The sequence below is a fragment of the Sphaerodactylus townsendi genome, linkage group LG16 (genome assembly GCF_021028975.2).
Source record: "Sphaerodactylus townsendi isolate TG3544 linkage group LG16, MPM_Stown_v2.3, whole genome shotgun sequence".
Classification (NCBI taxonomy): domain Eukaryota; kingdom Metazoa; phylum Chordata; class Lepidosauria; order Squamata; family Sphaerodactylidae; genus Sphaerodactylus; species Sphaerodactylus townsendi.
In genome coordinates this window covers 25,452,780-25,466,540 of record NC_059440.1, presented here as the reverse complement: position 1 = coordinate 25,466,540, position 13,761 = coordinate 25,452,780, and positions in this window count along the sequence as shown.

Genomic DNA, 13,761 nt, shown 5'->3' with positions numbered 1-13,761 from the left:
ACCTTGCTGGATTAGAAGAACATCAGAAGAGTGCAGGTGGATCAGTTCAAAGGTCCTTCCACATACTCTGCTTCTCACAGCAGCCAAACTGATTTTCACAAGCATGGCATAGTGGCGAAACTCTTCCCCTGTTGTCCCCCCCCCCATCTACAGCACGTTGTTTTCCAGCTTCAACGTGGAGGTTCTTTGTAGCCATCTCTGTCAAGAATGTTCAAAGACTGATATTCCATGAATTTGTCTATTTAAAGTCATCTCAGTTAGCCTCTGCCCTGACCTGGATGGCTCAGGATAGCTTAGTCATGTCAGATTGTGGAAGCTAAGCAGGATCGACCCTGGTTAGTACTTGGATGGGAAACCACCAAGGAAGGTTGCTCCAAAGAGGCTCCACCTCTGAACATGTCTTGCCTTGAAAGCCCTAGATTATCCAATCTCCTTGTATTACCAAGATTCCCGGCTCTCAACTGTGCTTGTTTCCTTCGTCCTTACTGTTTATATGAGCTGTGGAATTCAGATGCCCTGGATTCTAGCTGGGCCACCCGGCAGACAGCTTTTAGAGTGGGAAGTGAAACTAGCTGGTATTGGGGGGGGGGGGGTCGTAAAGGAAGCAGCATGTGAGAAATTGCTGGTGGGTTTTATCTACATAATGGGGGGAACCTTTGTGAGCATGTGGGCCCCTTTGGAATTTTATGAGAGGATGGTGAACACCGCTCCAAAATGGCTGCTACAGGGGGTGGAGCTGAAACCAAAATGGTAGCCCTCCCAAGGAGGCAGAGCTGAGAGGAATGCTTTCTCTTTACACCTCCTATGAAGGAGGAAAACATGAAGAGAGAATGAAACCACAGACTTTGCTAGGGAAAACCCAATGGCTTACCATTCCTCTTAACTCTCCAGTGGAAATATTCCTCTATTTGAAAGAGGAAAAGCCAAATTAACAAGCTCCTGTTTTAGAATGGCCCCATTCATTTTTTTTTCCTAAAAAATCTTGGCGAGCGCCAAGAGGAAGTACTCGTTGGACTTGACATCATGTTGGGGAACCCTGGTTCACACATTGACTGTATTTTGCACATTCTGTTTCCTGTGCTTCTGAGTGCTTAACTGCAAAGAGCTTTCTGGGAAGTTCTGATTTGCTCATTAGGATCACCATGCCTCCTGGGTTCTAGATCGACTGACTGGAGGGAAGGTGGTTTTGGCTGCAGACCTTCCTGGGAGTAAATCACCCTGAATAAAGTGACACATACTTATGACTAGAACTCCTTAAGGTTTGATTTCTTCTTGTAGGAGACAATGGTGTGTACAAATCTACCAAGAGGTTCCCTATACCCATTTGCAGCCCCACCACGTATTTGGTCTTGATTATTACCGATTATTACAGATTACTGAAACTGATTATTAACGGTTACCAGAACCGATTATTACGATTACTGAAACCAATTATTACCGATTATTGCCGATTATTACAGAAACCGATTATTACCAATACCGAAACCGATTATTACCAATTACTGAAACAAATTATTACCGATTATTACTGATACCGAAACCAATTACTACCAATGATACTGAAACAGATGATTACCGATACGGAAACCGATTATTACTGATTATAACCAATTACCAAAACCGATTATTACCGATTATTACCGATTATTACCAATTACTACCAATTACTGAAACCGAAATTACCAATTATTATTGACACCAAAACTGATTATTACCAATTACTGAAGCTGATTATTTCCAATTATTACCAATTATTACAGATTACCAAAATTGATTATAACTGATTACTGAAACCAATTATTACCGATTACTAAAACCTACTATTACTGATTATTACCGATTACTGAAACCGATGATTACAGATTGTTACCGATTATTACCGATTACTGAAATTGTTGATTACCGATAATTACCAATTACCGAAACAGAATGTTACCAATTAATGTAACTGATTATTATCAATTATTACACTTACCAAATCCAATTATTACCGATTATTACCAATACCAAAACCAATTATTACCAATTTTTACTGATTTTTACCAATTTCTGAAACCGATTATTACTGATTGTTACTGATTCCAAAACCAATTATTACCGATTATTACCGACTATTACCGCTTACTAAAATTGATTATTACCAATGATTACTGATTACTGAAACCAAATATTATTGATTAATGAAACCAATTATTCATCATTATTACCAATTACCAAATCTGATTATTACCGATTATTACTGATACCAAAACCAATTATTACCAATTTTTACTGATTACTGAAACCAATTATTACTGATTATTACAGATTACCCAAATTGATTATTACCGATTACTGAAACCAATTATTACCGATTACTGAAACCAATTCTTGCTGATTATTACCGTTACCAAAACTGATTATTACCAATTATTACCAATTACTGAAACTGATTATTACCGATTGTTACTGATTGTTACCAATTACTGAAACCAATTATTACCAATTACCAAAACTGAATATTACCGATTAATGAAACTGATTATCGATTATTACCAATTACCAAAACCAATTATTACCAATTATTACTGATTACCAAAACATACGGGAATGTAATCTCAAAGAGAAGGAGGAGACCACATGTGCATAAATGACCTGACACTCAAAAAGCTGAAAGGGGGTTCAAAGACAGGTTCTTTCCCCCATATTTCTCTTTTCTTCTTTCTCTCCTACCCTCAGGGTCACCACGATTCAGCTGTGACTTGACAGAAAAACAAACCAAAATATCCCAAGTGAAACTTAATCTCCATCATGATATCCTGTTACAATGAGTTTCATAACTTACTTGGGCATTGTATGAAGAAATTAATTTGTTCTACTGCGTGAATCTACTGCCTGTCAAGTTCATTGTATGCACACAAGTTCTAGTGTTTTGGTAATCAAAGAACAAGTTCAGTCTGGCCGTTTCCTCTCAACGATGCAGAATTGTATAAGCCATTATCATGCCCTAACCTAAGTCATCCCTGTTCCTAAACTGAAGTGCTTCACGTTTTCATACCATCTTCCTCTAATATGGGCTCAAGGCAGCATACTGGTTTCTCTCTTTCTCCATTTTGGCTGCGGAGAAGATAAAACAAAGTTACTCTTACCTGTAATTGTTGTTCACCTAGTGCCGTCTGGGCATGCATGCATAGGACTGTGAAGGTGCAGGCTTCCAGAAATTTCTGGAGCTCTATCCCCCTGCCCAGAGCCGAGAGTCAGCTGGTTTCCCACCCAAATGTTCTTGTGATGGAGATGGGGAAACCACTCCTCCCACACTTCTCCATTTGCCTGCGTGGTAGAACACCAATGAGGTAACCAGCAGGCTACAGCAGAGAAAGGAGGGAGAGACGAGTGCCTACCCAGAAGATACTCGATGAACGACAGTCACCGTTCAGTGCAACTTTGTGAAGACCCAACAACAAACTATAATTTTTCTCAGAGAGCCAGAAAACCACCAAAGAAACTCCAAATTTTAAATTGGCCTAGAGTAACCATGACTTTCAAAAACATACTGAATAACTGCTGTCAGAAAAGATGTTGCATGACCCTCATCTTCTGCAGCAAAGGGGGTGGAAGTGCGGGGCCTCCAACATCTTAGAGTGGGTTCAGTTCCTTGGCGAGAAAATAGGTGGGGTTTTCTGGAAAGATGCACAGTGCTTCATTATGAGATCAAAAATGTGGAATCCTCTCCATGAGTAAGTTTGTTGTGCTTTGCTTCACACATTACATGAAAACATTCTTTTCCCCCTGCCTAGAAATTAATCATTATTTGGTTGACTGAGGTTGCCTTTTTCTTTGCCTCACTCCTAGCCAGACGCAGTAATTTACTTTTTCCCCTTCTGGGATGCTCCTTCCAATTATTATCATCGCGATGCTTCTGCTCCATGAAGAAATTGGCTCTAGGTTGGCTTTAAACTTTAACAGCTAGGTTTAATGGTTTTATTACAATGTTTTAATAAGTTTTGTTATTATTGACTTTGTTATCTTATTGGGTTTTTTTCTAGTCTGTTTTTTCCTCAAGAACAATATACTAAGTACTGCGGGGCTTATATTGAGTCTGACCAGTGCAGTACAGAGTCGTATCTAGGGAAAATGTAGTTCAAAGCAAAATCTGAATTTTTCACCCTGGCCCCCGGTATGGGCGGCTGCCCTCCCCCGCCAAGACTAAACAATGTTTTTTGCACCAGGTCTTGAAGTCAGCGTATGGACACGGGGTGAAGGAGGAGGAATGTGGGGGCAATTTTCCACCCCCACATGACTAAATGGCTGCAGCCCGGGGGACATTTGACCCCATATGTCCCCCTGGGAGGTACACCACTGCTGCAGTATTTACTCTGAAGGGCAGTGGCTTTCCAGGGTCTGAAGTCACATTTGGAGGCAGTAAACCTCCAAATACCAGTGTCAGGAGGCAATGTCAGGGGAAGGGCTTGGCCTCTACGGCCTCGTGTTGGACCTCAAGAAAAACTGGTTGATCGCTCTGTGAGATGGGATGCTAGAATAGATGGATTGCTGGTCTGATCTAATAGAGTTCCATTTATGAAGCTGAGGTATTTTCTACTACTTACTGCCTGAGTCTTTTAACTGGGGATTTAACCTGAGCCTTTCAATTGGAGCTGCTGGGGACTGACCCTTCCATACTGAATCAGACCCTTGGTCCATGAAGCAGCTGTTCCGCAGGGCCTCAGGCAACGGTCTTTCACATTACCTATGACCTGATCCATAACTGGAGATGCCAGGAATTGAATTGGTGTCCCTCTGCATACCAAGCAGATGCTGCACCACTGAAGCACTGTGCGTCTTTCCAGAGAACCCCACCTATTTTCTCACCAGCATAAACTCCTCTAAGTCATGTGCTTAGTGACTACTGAAGAATTGTGTAGTTAAATGCATATTAACATCTTCTCTTCCCGTGTGCCCTTCATATCTGTTTTCCTTCAAACTAAGCCTTGCATTTGTGGACCCCCTCTGCCCCAAGTCATGAGGATTTCAAACTAATCTGTGGCAAATTCCCATCAAAGAAGCTTGCGAGACACGGCAGGTTTTGACGTATTATTGGCTGTGAGAAGTTGTCATGTGAATGATAGCTGGTGGTGGTGTGACGTCTTTCAAGATGCTGCTCGTCTTTGCAAAGTTGAAAGGCATACTGGCCTGGGGCTGGAGTCAGGAGCACAATCTTCCTGTCAATGTAGTGTCACTGGGTGGTGTGAAAAAGACATGTCTTATGAGCAGGCCGGATAGCAGAAAATCTGCATTAAGGCATCTGATGATTAAGAAGGCTGGGGGCGGCTCTGTCTTGATGCTGAACAAATGGCATGGATGCATCAACCACCAAGAATACACAGGGCATATCCACCTCAGAGACCTCACTTGGAAACTCTGGGAACCATCCTTGAATGTGGCAAAGGAAGCGCAGAGCACAAAGTCAGCTCCATCCCTGGGAACACCCCGTCCCACCCCTCATGCTCAAATCTGAATTCAGGTCTTTCAGGGCATTCGAAATCAAGTCTTCAAGTCTGATACTCTTACCACTATTCTATCTATCTATCTATCTATCTATCTATCTATCTATCTATCTATCTATCTATCTATCTATCTATCTATCTATCTATCTATCTATCTATCTATCTATCTATCTGTCTGTCTGTCTGTCTGTCTGTCTGTCTGTCTGTCTGTCTGTCTGTCTGTCTGTCTGTCTGTCTGTCTGTCTGTCTGTCTGTCTGTCTGTCTGTCTGTTTTTTAGATTTATAGGCCGCCTCACCCCCGAAGGGCTCGAGGCGGCTCACAATACAGCTGTTCCAATAACTACACACCACTCTACCATATAAACTGCCACATGTCTTACAGAGGCTGAGAGAAATTATCAGTTTGTTATTCTAGAGTATGCATTATACCAGTCTCCCAATTTCTTTGGATCATGAATGGCTTTGCAAGAAGGAACTACTACAATGTCAACAAGCTTGACCTTTGCCCTCTGATGATATTCTGCTGAACTTATAGCAAAGGCAACCATTCATGGTTGGGATTGCTGGAAACCTAACAGCGGAGAGGATTGAGGGGTGTTTTCTAGCCTTGAGGTATCTCAGAAAGGTCTTGGAGTTTAGGGCAGCAGCTGACAGCTCACTTTGTCAGGAGATGGGGAGAAGGCAGCAATAAAATGCACAAATTTGTTGATGAAGAACCATCATATGATCTTTTTCAAAACCGTAATACGGCCACCGGCTTTGGCTAATTGTCTCTCTGGTCTAGCTCAGCTTCCCTGCTTAACGCTGCTTGCTTTACCATATGTACACATTCAAGCATTCTAATTGGCTTAAAGGATGGTTATTTGGCCCTGGTGGAAGTGCTCGATCGGATGGGACAAACCCAGGTTCAAATCCGCAGTTTGGTATGAAGTTCACTGGACAACCTTGGGCCAATTACTCTTCCTCAGCCTAAGCAACCTCTCAGATTTGTTGTGAAGATTACAGGGGGGGGGGGTAGATGGACTATTGCGCCACATTAAGTTTCATGGAGAAAGGACAGGACAAAAATGAAACTAATAACAAAACATTTTTGAAGAAAGGGCAGTTCTAGTTATGCCTTATATTTATTATGCCTATTTGTCAGAAGAAGAAGAGTTTGGATTTATAGAAGACTCAGAGGGGGCTTACAATCTCCTTTCCCTCCCCGCCCCCAGAACAAACACCATGTGGGGCTGAGAGAGCTCCAAAGAACTGTGACTAGTCCAAGGTCACCCAGCTGGTGTGTGTTGGGAGTGCACAAGCTAATCTGGTTCACCAGACAAGCCTCCACAGTTCAAGTGACAGAACAGGGAATCAAATCAGGTCCCCCAGATTAGAGTGCACCTGCTCTTAACCATTACACCACACTGGCTGTAGAGGAGCTGGAGTGGTATGTGCTTTTCTCCCTTCCTTCATCTAATCATCAGAAAAGCTTTTATGTGGTAAGCTAACCGTTCTGTAATAATAGGACCATCAAGTGAAGACTGAGAAATTCCTGGAGAGATCTGGAGGTGGAGCCTGGGAAAGGTAGCACTTGGGAAGAGGAGGGATCTGAGTGGAGTATAATGTCATTCAGTGCACCCTCCAAAGCTGGCCAGGGGATTTGATCTCTGTTATTTGGAGATCTGTTGCAATTCCAGAAGATCCTGTGGCTCCACTGAGGAACTGGCAAACCCTACTCTGCAATAATCATCCTGCAGCATCTCCCCACCACCACCACCGCCACCACCGCCACCACCGCCACCACTGCCGCCACCGCCACCACCGCCGCCACCGCCGCCTGAGATTTGGAAGAAGTTCTGATGAGATTACCTGTGAGCCAATGATCCCCCATTTTTAGTGAGACTCCAATAGGCCCCAAGTATCAGTGGGTTTTTACATACTCGCGGTCCCCTTCACTTTGTGCGTACATTTCCTTCAGGTTTGATTCCTGCTTATGCACACATTTTCCCCCCGTTCAGCATTCATTGCGCTCTCAGTTTGGAGAATCTCTGTGGCTCCCAGAAGCTCCTAAAGTGTGGCTTTTTCTCTCCCTTCACAGGGAAAATGGAGATCACTACGAATTAAGCTTTTTTGGGGGGAAGGGGGTTCTCACACACCCCTGCTTCCCTCCACCCATACCTCAGCAGTTCCTCCCACCCTTTGGACTATCATTTCAGAATAATCAGAAGGGCTTTTAAAAAAATTAATGCTGTAGGTCAATCACTGAAGTGGTGGGCCCTGTGAAAACATGTGAAACTGACATGGCCTAATAAAGTAAGGCTAAACCAAAGATCGGGGGCGGGGGGGGGGGGGGAGGACGGTACGCAACTTGCCCAAATGAAGACTGTACAGAAACAGCAAGGCAGGCAAAATGGTGGATCATCTCTGCTAGGAACACTTTGGTAAGATAATCTGTTCAAACAAAAACAAAAAACAACCACAGGAAAACCCCATTGCAAAGCAAACAGCCGTGGGGTAAGTAGCACATGCATAAAAGGCCAATGTTTTCACATTCATTATTTCAATTTCCCTTCCTTCACCACTAGGGGAGAACATACCAGTCTTCTCCATCCCAAATATGTCTTGTTGGAGTTCTCCAGCAAGGTTTATTGAACTTAATTGGATTGCATTACCCACCATTTAGCTCCAGCTCAGGAAGTCAATTAAAACAATAATTATCATACTCAAAGTCCATTAAGGGCGCAGGCCATGAGCACTACTTGTAGATAGCCAATTACCCAGTTTTTACAACCCTTTGTTCAGAAAAAGGGCACTTAAAACAGCACTCTCATTTTGGTCCAGATGGCTATCACCTGGATACGCTCGCAGCAAAGAAGCATGCAGAAAGATTTGTGGACAGCTTTAAGAAGCCATGATCCCATTTTGTTTTGCAAATAAGACCATTAATAAAAAAATCCAACTTACCTAGTTGCAACAACATTTTTCCTCCTGAAGAATCTCATATACTCTCAATGATGATTTGTTGGTTGGTTAAACTAACGCTGTACCTGTGTTATTGGCAACATTCACCACAGTGGCTGGTTGCTGTTGGCACATACACAGGCTTGTTGGATTTACATATACGCCAGGGTTGTCCTGCAAAGCCCGTGCATCATTAAAACAAACCTATGCACCACTTTTTCATTTGCACAGAGAGCAGCATCCTTCATGCCAGAACTGACTGGGTTGAAATCAGTTCACAGGTGGTGTATGAACAGGTAAAAAAAAAATGACCCAAGCTAGAATGCTCAAGGGACACAAATCTGTTTGGCTTTGGAAGGCCTGGCTGATCAAACAAGGGAGGCTGGAACGACAAATAAGAAGAAGAAGAAGAAGAAGAAGAAGAAGAAGAAGAAGAAGAAGAAGAAGAAGAAGAAGAAGAAGAAGAAGAAGAAGAGGAGGAGGAGGAGGAGGAGGAGGAGGAGGAGTTTGGATTTATATCCCACCTTTCTCTCCTGTAAGGAAACTCAAGGTGGCTTACAAGCTCCTTTCCCTTCCTCTCCCCATAACAGACACCTTGTGAGGTAGGTGGGGCTGAGAGAGTTCCCCAGAACTGTGACTAGCCCAAAGTCACCCAGCAGTAATGTAGGTGTGCAGAAACACATCTGGAGAACTAGATAAGTGCCACTCAGGTGGAGTGGGAAATCAAACCTGGTTATCCAGATTAGAATCCACCTGCTCTTAACCACTACACCACGATGCCTCTCACATATTACATATGTGTTGCCATGTTTCATTAAGCCTGAAGAGATCATCCATGTGGCTGTATCATAGTCTTGTTATGTAACTCAACTGACATTCCTGAGCAAAACACAAAACTGTCTGTGCATTACATTAAGATTGCTTGTTTATGAATGCACTAAGGTATACAGGAATGGCAGGTTTTTGCTTGTCTACTGAAGGTTTCCTGCATGGAGCCTGGTTTTCCAGATTCCTTGTGAGCTGCAGAGGCTTCTCCGGATCCCCAGGAGCTATGCTTTTAAACTAACAAGCTGTTTTATTTGCGATGGCATTGACGGATGGCTTTGGCACCCAAGCAGAGCTTGATGCAGACTGGCTGAGCTGAAATGTGATTAAAGAGCCAAGTCTCTCAAGGCAGGGCTGGGATGCCAATGGTAATTTTGCATAACACATTAAATTAATGAAGACACCAGCTCTGCAGAACCTTGGCAAATTGGAAATCGCACGATGCACAAGGAAGGGGAGTGATAACGCAGTTTCCAATCTTGCCCGGGGAAATGGTAGTAAAACAAAATGGTTTTTAGATGAGCCGTCATTAAAGCAGAAACATCATCCTCCCAGATTCAGAACGGTTGTCCTTGTATACTCCCGGGGTGCGGGAGAATGAAGCAGGGATGGGGACAGGAAGATAGGAAAATGGAGCACCCTGGACAGATTTGGAAAGAGCACCACAGGAAACCTGCGGGAAGCCCCCGAGCCCTTGCAAAACAAACATCATGGAAATAATAAAAATGATCGACATTGTTGACAAACCAGACACAGGTACCTTCAAGGAACGCAGGCCCCAATCTGTACCATTACAGCAAATATCAGTTTTTCATTATCGAATTCAAATCAGCAGTTATGAGAACTGGGATTCTCCTTTGCATCCACTGTTCCTCAATCGAATTAAGAGACTGTCTAAAATTAAATAATTCCAGAACTGGAGCATGGGCGTTTTATCAAAACATTTTCACTTCGATAGAAGACTACAAGAAAGCCATCCTAGTACAATTATATGTATGAAGATTATTTTGTGTGGGGTATTTCACTCAGGTAGATTCCGAATGGGCCAAAAAACAGCGGTGTGGAAACGGTGTAAATCCTTTTACACCATGTTAAACCATTTTACATTGTTTCCACACTGCTTTCACACCACTGGTTTTGGCCCATGCAGAATCTGTCTCATTTTCAATGTCTTTGGGTGAAAAGACTGAACAGAAAAGACTGATGAAAACATAAACTAAGGCATAAAGGAACAAGATGGGAAACATTTATTAATCCCATGCATAAATAACTGAGAAGAAGAAGCAGAAGAAGAAGAAGAAGAAGAAGAAGAAGAAGAAGAAGAAGAAGAAGAAGAAGAAGAAGAAGAAGAAGAAGAAGAAGAAGAAGCAGAAGCAGAAGCAGAAGCAGAAGAAGAAGAAGAAGAAGAAGAAGAAGAAGAAGAAGAAGAAGAAGAAGAAGAAGAAGAAGAAGAAGAAGAAGAAGGGGAGGAGTTTGGATTTATATCCCCCCTTTCTCTCCTGCAGGAGACTCAAAGGGGCTGACAATCTCCTTGCCCTTCCCCCCTCACAACAAACACCCTGTGAGGTAGGTGGGGCTGAGAGAGCTCCGAGAAGCTGTGACTAGCCCAAGGTCACCCAGCTGGCGTGTGTGGGAGTGTACAGGCTAATCTGAATTCCCCAGATAAGCCTCCACAGCTCAGGCGGCAGAGCTGGGAATCAAACCCGGTTCCTCCAGATTAGATACATGAGCTCTTAACCTCCTATGCCACTGCTGCTCCTGAATTATCATGCTTTAGCTATATTACCAGGAGGTTTCTTGCACACCTGTACTGAATAAGCACATGCACACCTTTCGGTGCAACCACTTCTTCCAGGGGAACTGACCTCCATAGTGTAGAAATCAGTTGCAATTCCAGGAGATCCCCAGGTACTACATGTAGGTTGGCAACCCTATCTAAGACACCCAAATTTGTTTGATTGATGTTCCAAGCAGTTCATGAAAAGAAAGAGCTAAACACCTGTATGGAAATGTCAATTGACCTATGGAAAAAGATATCCAAATTTGTTTGATTGATGTACCATGCAATTCAAGAAAAGAAAGAGGTAAACAAACACCTGTATGGAAATGCCAGTTGACCTATGGACTCCAGCGAGCTTTGGATCAAGACATAAATCCATGTTACAAAAACAGAAAGACAATGCAAAACATTAGAAAGCGTACAGCATACAAAATTGTAGGTTGTGCATGCCTAACATTTCCCAGTTGTGAAATAAGCAAGCAACTGACCGTGAAGTCTTGAAAGAAGGGATTTTATTGCAATAGGGGAGGGAGGAAGTGGAAGAAACTGGGCTTGGGAAGTCCAAACCGGCTCATACAAAGCCTTGTGACAAATATGCGAGCTCCATTTCATGCTATCAAAGGACTGCGATCTGTGTCACAATGCATCAACCAACCGGCTAGACCAATTTTCCAAGATGGTATTTTGTTTAAAACCACCAATGCCCACATGACAGCCACCTAATCAAACAGTTACATAAAGATGCTGTGTGCAGTGGTGGGATTCAAATAATTTTACAACCGGTTCTGGTGGTGGGATTCAATTAATTTAACAACTGGTTGTTTACAAGTACCATTTTAACAACTGGTTCTGCTGAAGTGGTGAGAACCTGCTGAATCCCACCCCTGGCTGTATGTTTAAAGAGGACCTTGGCAAGCTGTTTGCTAGTGTGCTGGGTTCCACAAGGGGCAATCCTCTCTCTGTTTTATTTAACATCTATATGCATCCTCTTACCAAGTTGGCCTGGAGGTTTGGGCTGGGTTGTCACCATTATGCTGACAATACCTAGCTGTATCTATAGATAGGTGGCTGGCCTAATACTACCCCAGATTCCTTGCCAATTGTTTGGAGGTTGTGATGAAGTGGTTACAGCAGAGTCAGCTGCAGGTAAATGCACTGAAGACAGAGGGTGTACCGGGGAGGCCAGCTTCTGACCCTTGACGTGGTACAATTAACACCTGGGCCTAGGGCTGGATTAGAATAATCGAATCATAGAGTTGGAAGAGACTCCAACGGCCATCAAGTCCAACCCCCTGCAATGCAGGAACACATAATCAAAGGATTAATACCTTAAGAGGCCCTAAGCACTGAAAAGATTATGGTACCCCCATATGCTGTATGCATAATTCAAAAGAAACAATAGTAAACTGTAAAATATATATATTCCAATGAATTAATATCATTATTTGTATGAAACAAGACACCTATTATTCTGTTGCTTTCTTGCCTTGAAGATACATAGCATTTTAACTTACACGAATCAAAGATACAAGATAATGTTTCCTGTTGCTGATAACTTTCTTACTTCATACAGAAAGTTTTCTTTACATTTTAAAATTGAAAACTCTTTGCTCACATACTCAAAATCGAACTGACGTAACAAATCTGCTTCAATGCTTAGCAGAGATAAGGCATCTAGCTTGTCTGGTTACATAGTTCTTCTATTGGGATTTTTTAATATACTTCATCTGAGTACTATGTATGTATTTGAGCAAATGTTAAATAACAGCTGACAAATATTTTGTTTACACTGGGGCCCTTTCAGCACAGGCCAATAAACACAGGTTAAAGGTGGGATAAAACCCGGGTTGGGAGGGAACTTCGCATGAATCCCACTACTAGTCCACCCCGGGTTTTCCCCCCCAACTGGGTTTTTTCAAGAATCGTGATTTGTGCAATTCTTTTAATGCGTCTTGCAGCCATGGCTGAGCAACCAGCATGGTGTAGTGGTTAAAAACAGGTGGATTCTAATCTGGAGAACCGGGTTTGATTCCCCACTCCTCCATCTGCGTGGCAGAGGCTTATCTGGTGAACCAGATGTGTTTCCACACTCCTACATACCTGCTGAGTGACCTTGGGCTAGTCACAGCTCTGCAGGACTCTCTCTGCCCACCTACCTCACAAGGTATCTGCTGTGGGGAGAGGAAGGGAAAGGAGCTTGTAAGCCACCTTGAGTCTCCTTACAGGAGAGAAAGGTGGGGTATCAATTCAAAATCTTCTTCCTCATAGGAAATGGAGATCACCTGGAATTACATCGGACTCTGAGAAGACGAAGAAAATGGCGGCTCTAGAGGATAGCCTCTATTGCATCACACCACTATAGAACCCCCTCCCTGCCCCAAACCCCATTGTCCCCACATCTCTGGGAATGTACCACCCAGAGTTGGCAACCCTAGTTGTAACCGATCGAGATTTCTTTTTTGCAGTGTTTTATCACCAGATGCACAGGTGTCCTCAACAACCCAGAAGGAGAGGGGAAGGAAAGGGCAGTTATGGCACTGTCTGATTTCCAAATTAAGAACCTCTTCTAGTTAAAGAAGGATTCAGGAGAATAGAATACAGAGATAACTTCCACAGAATAAAAAAACAAACTAGGGGAAATCTGATAACCTCTAATTAGGTGAAAATCTAATTATGATAACTTGTCCCAATTGCAGAAACAGAGGATTTTGAACTGCGGAATCTGTGGCT